Below are 6,320 nucleotides of genomic sequence, written 5' to 3'. Positions count from 1 at the left end.
GGGATCACCACAATATGTTGGTCCAACTGAAGGCTGCTGTGAAGCAGGTGAACCCAGTGGATTCGGGTTGTGGAGTGTCCGCCGAGGAGGTGGTTTTCCATGATTGCAACCCCGGGGGAGGGGGTTGTGACAAACCCATGGGTGAATTATGAAGGTCTTCCTTTGGAATTGCCGTGGCGCGGGGAAGCCCTCTTTTGCCCCGGCCTTTCGTAGGGTTGTGCAGCAGCACAATCCGGATATTTGTGTAATTTTGGAAACCCGGTTGTCGGGACAGAGCTTACAGAAGGCTAGGAGAGCGGTACCGAGGTCGTGGGGATTCTATTCAGTGGAGTCTCAAGGGCTTTCAGGAGGTATTATTGTTACGTGGGCGCAGGGTCCATGTAAAGTGGATATTTTCCATGGTTGTACTCAGGAGGTGATTATGGTGGTTTCAGAGGGCAGTTTGAGGCCATGGGTTTTTGCTGCGGTATATGCCAGTACCGATTTTAGGGTGCGGCGCATACTGTGGGAGGAGGTATCTCAGCTGATCAGTTTGGGCTATCCCATGTTAGTAGCAGGTGATTTTAATTGTATCACAGATCCTTCTGATAAGATGGGGGGTAGACCGTTTACTCATGAGAGGAAGATTATGGAGTTTCAGGACTTTTTGACATCGACCGGACTGATAGACCTGGGTTTTGTGGGTCCTAGGTACACTTGGTGCAATAACCAGCAGGGGCGGGCTAGAGTATGGGAGCGACTTGATAGAGCTTATGGGACCGCCGGATGGGTTCAGTGCTACCCGGATCACCGGGTGAGTCATTTACCGAGGATAGCGTCTGATCATTGTCCGCTTTTGATTAGCATAGATGTACACATTCCAGTTCGACCCCCTTTCAGATTTGAGAAGATGTGGCTATGCTATCCGCGGTCGTGGGGGATGGTGAGGGAAGCATGGAGTACACCAGTCAGGAGGGATGCTATGTACCGGGTGTCCCGGAGATTGGAGCTGACGAGGAGACGGCTGAGGAGGTGGAATCGTGAGGAGGTTGGAGACATTTTTAGGAGGATCGAGGAGTCAGAGGAGGCCATTGCCAAGTTACAGGTGCAGGAGGCTCAGGGGGGAGGTCTCATGGAGGGGGAGTTGGCAGAGTTGAGGTCGCTCTTGTCACTGCATGATTGCCTTCTCAGACAGCAGGAGATATTTTGGAGACAGAAATCGAGGGCCCAGTGGATTTTGGAGGGGGATAGAAATACTAGGTTCTTCCACCAGGCGACAGTTATTAGAAGGCATCAGAACAGGATCAGAGTTATCAGGGGTGAGGATGGGCAGTTGACAGAGGATCCGGATATGATTCAGAGGATTATGGTTAGTTTCTTCAGGGCCAGGTGGACCGAGCAGACTACAGGAGGGAGTACGGTGGGTATTCCACCGCCGTCGACAGGGGTATCTGAGGATGAGTCTGATGCGTTGATCAGTCCGGTGTCGGAGAGGGAGATCAGAGAGGCGATATGGTCCCTTGAGGGGGACAAGGCTCCGGGGCCGGATGGCTTCCCTCCGATGCTCTTCCAGAGATACTGGATGATTGTAGGACGAGATGTGACGGCGGCCATACAGCAGTTCTTCGACACGGCAGTGATGGCAGCAGATTGGCAGCGGACCTTTATTACCTTGATTCCGAAGCGGCAGGACGCTACGGAACCGAGTCATTACCGGCCGATTAGCCTTTGTACGACCTTGTACAAAGCCACGGCCAAGATTATTGCTGCTAGGCTGAGAGTTGTCCTCCCGAGACTCATTGGTCCAGAGCAGGGGGCTTTCCTGGAGGGGCGGTGCATATCTGATAATGTGCTTATTGCCCAGGAGTTTATGTTTGATCTCGGTAGGGCCCCGGTGAGGGGAAGCTTGATGGGGATTAAGCTTGATATGGAGCGGGCATATGACAGGATGAGATGGGATTTCTTGCAGCAGACTTTGCGGGGGTTTGGTTTTCATGAGAGGTGGATTAGTTGGGTTATGGGCTGCATTCGGATCCCTTCCTTTGCCATTCTGGTGAATGGCACGCCGTCCCGGTTCTTTGTGTCATCTGGAGGGTTGCGCCAGGGATGTCCCCTATCCCCGCTACTGTTTATCATTTGTGCAGATGCCCTATCTAGATCCCTGCGCCAGGCTGTGGACACTCAGGAGCTGGAGGCTTATAGACCGGCGATTGGGGCCCCTGCGATATCTCATTTACTCTTCGCCGATGATTGTTTGCTTCTTGCCAGGTCGATGCGTCAGTCAGCCCGGGTTATAGGTTAGATTCTCCAGGTCTACTGTGCAGCGTCAGGTCAGAGGGTCAATTTGACCAAGTCAGCCATCATCTTCAGCCCAAAGATCAGACTGGCTATGAAGCATTCGATAGTGGAGATTCTGGGGGTCGGTGAGCAGGTGGGCACGATGACATATTTGGGTATCCCATTGTCCGACCGGCGGCTGCGGAGTGGGGATTGTCTGCCGTGTGAGCTTGGTATCAGACGCAGATTAGCGGGGTGGCGGATGCATGCTCTGTCTATGGTAGGGAGGATCACCTTGGTGCGTTCGGTTCTGTCGTCAGTCCCTATCTATTTGCTTACTAATGCCATTGTTCCGGTGAGATTCCTGCGATCCCTGGAGCGGTTGTTCAGGGACTTCATATGGGGGAGGAGCAGTGGTCGAGGTGGTGTTCACTTGATGGCATGGGAGGTGGTGTGCCAGCCTACTAGTTGTGGTGGTTTGGGGGTTCAGGCATTGGCAGCGAGGCGTGAGATTCTGCTAGCCAGACATGTGGCTAGATTTGTGCTTGAGCCCGAGAGTCTATGGTCCTCGCTGATGAGGGCTAAGTATGGCGCCTTGGTACCGGGCGTGCGTGGGGGTCGTCGTCATTCCCCGGTGTGGAGGGAGATGTGTGCCAGAGCTACGGTGGTGCTTCCGGAGATCGGATGGGCTATTGGCGACGGTCTGTCTATCGATGTGATGGAGGACAGATGGGTGACTGAGGTACCGCTATGCAGTATGCCGACCATGGTGGACTCGGCGAGATTAGCAGGGTGGAGGGTCAGTGACTTACTGGATGCCGAGGGAGGGCGATGGAGAGAGGGGTTGGTTCGGGAGGTTTTTGGAGAGCAGTTGGCAGAATTGGTTCTAGCCCGAGCGACCCCTAGGGGGGGAGGCGGATAGGCTGGTATGGATACCGACGGGGCGATCACGGGTGCGAGCTAGGGATCTTCATGCAGTGTTCAGGAGGGAGCCAGTCCGACAGTTTGAGGGGCGGTGGATATGGAGGATGCGGGTGCACCCGCGCGTGGCACTCTTCATCTGGAAGGTGGCGTGGGGCTGCCTTCCGACTAGGAGTGTGCTAGCGCGGCGTGGCATGAGGATCCCTCAGTTTTGTGAGGATTGTGCAAATATTGAGGAGACTATGGAGCATGTTTTGCTGCAGTGCCCTAGGGCTCGAGACATATGGAGGAGGTCACCGATACAGTTACCGGCCTCGGTGATGCTGGTGCAGGATCTGATCCATCTGCTGAGAGTTTCCATGCGGCATCCCAGATCTGTTGAGGCAGGGATCTGTGTAGCATACCTGTCCTACCATATATGGTTGGACAGGAATACTGGTATATTTGAGGGGAGGAGGGCGCCTCCGAGGTTGGTGGTAGACCGGGCGCTGCTGCTTGCGAGGGAGGTTGTTGGGGCGACTTCGGTAGTCACTTCTGGGCTGGTCAGGGATATCTGAGGTGTTCACCACGCTGTTTCAGCGCCACGGTTTGCCATTGTTTCTTGGGCACCCCCACCCCCTGGCTATCTCAAGGTGAACTTTGATGGGAGTAGGTCGGTAGATGGCTTGTGCGGAGGGGTCGGTTTTGTGGTCAGGGACCATTGTGGCAGGATGGTAGCAGCAGGAGGACGGCGTACGCCTGGATTTACTGTGGTTGGTGCAGAGCTACAGGCAACCTGGGAGGGCTTATCCTTTGCGAGGCAGTTAGCCGGGGCCGAGCGGGTGTACCTCGAGGGTGATTCATCGGTGGCCATTGATCTGATTCGGGGTGTGGATCGGTTTGGGGATGGCCATCCCCTCATTCGAGAGACCCGTAGGATGGCTCAGATGATGGCTGATTTTCAGGCAGCACACGTGTTTAGGGAGGCGAACCGGGCAGCAGATTGGGTCGCCTCCTTTGTCGCTCGGCACTCAGGTGCTTTTTTGTGGACGTCTGATGTAGACGTCCCTTCACAGTTGTACCTTTTACTCTCCCGTGACTTGGAGGGCTGTACTCACGTTCGTACTATATGATATGAGTAGCCGTTTTTACCAAAAAAAAAAAAAAAAAGACGCAGACGATGTGGCGTTTGATGCGGTAAAAAATAAAATAAATTGGCCAGTCGTTTGCCATTCTCTCTCTACATATTATGTTTTAACACAAGTGCTGTCGTACGTGCGTGGAAAGCAGGGAAGTCACGGACTGTACGGAGTCATATATCTGGTTTATTTTTTCTGAAAAACGTAAACACCTATATTTATTTTTTCTTTTATTTTAGTCACTTATGAGAATTTGTCACAAATGGTAGGGTTTGGATCAAATCTGACTAAGAAAACAAATGGGAGGCTGCTAGCTTTAAATTTGTATCAAATCCTACCAAAGTAAATAAAAAGTAAAGAAAAAAAAGTGGAAATAAGAAGGTAAAAATGAACCCACCTGAGCTAAAAACTTAGAAGTCAAAATTATCTTGACCAAGACATGTGTGGAATGAAATGAATCAAGCGTAAATTGAAACAAGCTTGATTCAACAAGAAACTCGAATGTGGATTAGGTTAAGCAATCTTAAACCCAACTTTGACGTACAAGCTACATCTTTCCGATTCAAGTTTGGATCCACCTTAGCCTACTTGCTCCTTCGGCGTTTTTAATTTGTGGTTTGAATTTAATTGGTTGATTTTTCAAAATTTATGTGTTTGATTGCTATGGCCGTTTTGTTTTGACGTGGCAAATTAATATGTTTGATTGGGGGCATGTGTTGTTGTCAGCTTTGAATTCAATCCATGTGTGTGATGCTTATGTTGAATAGGTTCAGGTTATATCTTACACACAAAAGAATGAATGATCTTCTGTGACGATGTTAACTGTTTGATCACATCTTGCATAGATCTTAAATTAATTTGAACTCTGTTATTCATTCACCTATATAGATCTTGAAGCGATCATTGCATGATCCAACGATGGATTCGTGTGAAGGAAGGTGAATCTTTCTTTCGCACAAAAGATACAACCCCTGTCCATATTGAATTAACTAGCCAATAGAAGTGGGAATCACCATCGATCATATCTATTACGAGTCTATACTATTTTTAACTATCTGCTATTTTGCTTGCAAGGTGCTCTGAACCATCAAAACAATATTTCACCCTATTTCTGTCCGTTTTTTGGGAAAATGGTTGAATTCTGCAGTTATGGTTGTAGTGCTTGTTATTCACCTACCATTATTGCATAATTCATGAATCAATTGCCATCATTTTTAATGATCAGCCATGTACACAAAAAAAGCTATCAGTCCATGGCTAATGGTAATTTGCCAAGTGACTTGGATTTTAGATGCAAAGATAAACAAGGAATGAGATGTTCTTTTTTTGAGAGGAGAGGAATATGTTCTAAACTCCTCATTAGAACATATCCATGACAACTCCTCATTTCCTGGCACCATTTGTGGAGAAAATGTACACCTGCCTGTCATCATTGCAACATCCTTAGACCCAATTCAGTATTATGAAAGCTTTCTATGAGATCTTTCTCATTGGCTTAGGCTATGACATTGCTCAGGCTACCTTCCCATATCAGGGTTTTATGAAAATGGCACCACATAGAGTCCTCATAACACCTGAAGATTGCAGCAGCACAATCGGCACTATCTTGCCATGGTTGGTTGATCTCTAATCTCCCTTCTTCTGATTTCCTTAATTCACTGTCCATGAGATGCATTTCATGAAGCCTTGACAATTCAACTTACCTATTCTATAATGTTGGAAATTTTCAACACAGTCTTAATCAAGTTGACCATATGAGACAAATACATATGTATAGCAACACGCTGAAGCAAAACGTGATTGATGATCTATTGCCATTTCAAAACATTGTTCTAATATAAGCACTGATGACTCAAGCAAGTTCTTTTATTTCTTTCCCACCACAAAGCAAGTTTAATACCAATAGTAATTGAAATGCTAAGAATTTCATTGCTGTTGCTCATCAGTCTTTCTACTTCTGTGAAATCTCTATTTTTCAAAAAGAAAAGGAAGTATCTGGTGCATTATCTTGCTCAACAACAAATT

The sequence above is a fragment of the Phoenix dactylifera genome, unplaced genomic scaffold (assembly GCF_009389715.1).
Source record: "Phoenix dactylifera cultivar Barhee BC4 unplaced genomic scaffold, palm_55x_up_171113_PBpolish2nd_filt_p 002332F, whole genome shotgun sequence".
In the NCBI taxonomy this organism is placed as follows: domain Eukaryota; kingdom Viridiplantae; phylum Streptophyta; class Magnoliopsida; order Arecales; family Arecaceae; genus Phoenix; species Phoenix dactylifera.
Note: the sequence above shows the minus strand (reverse complement) of the source record.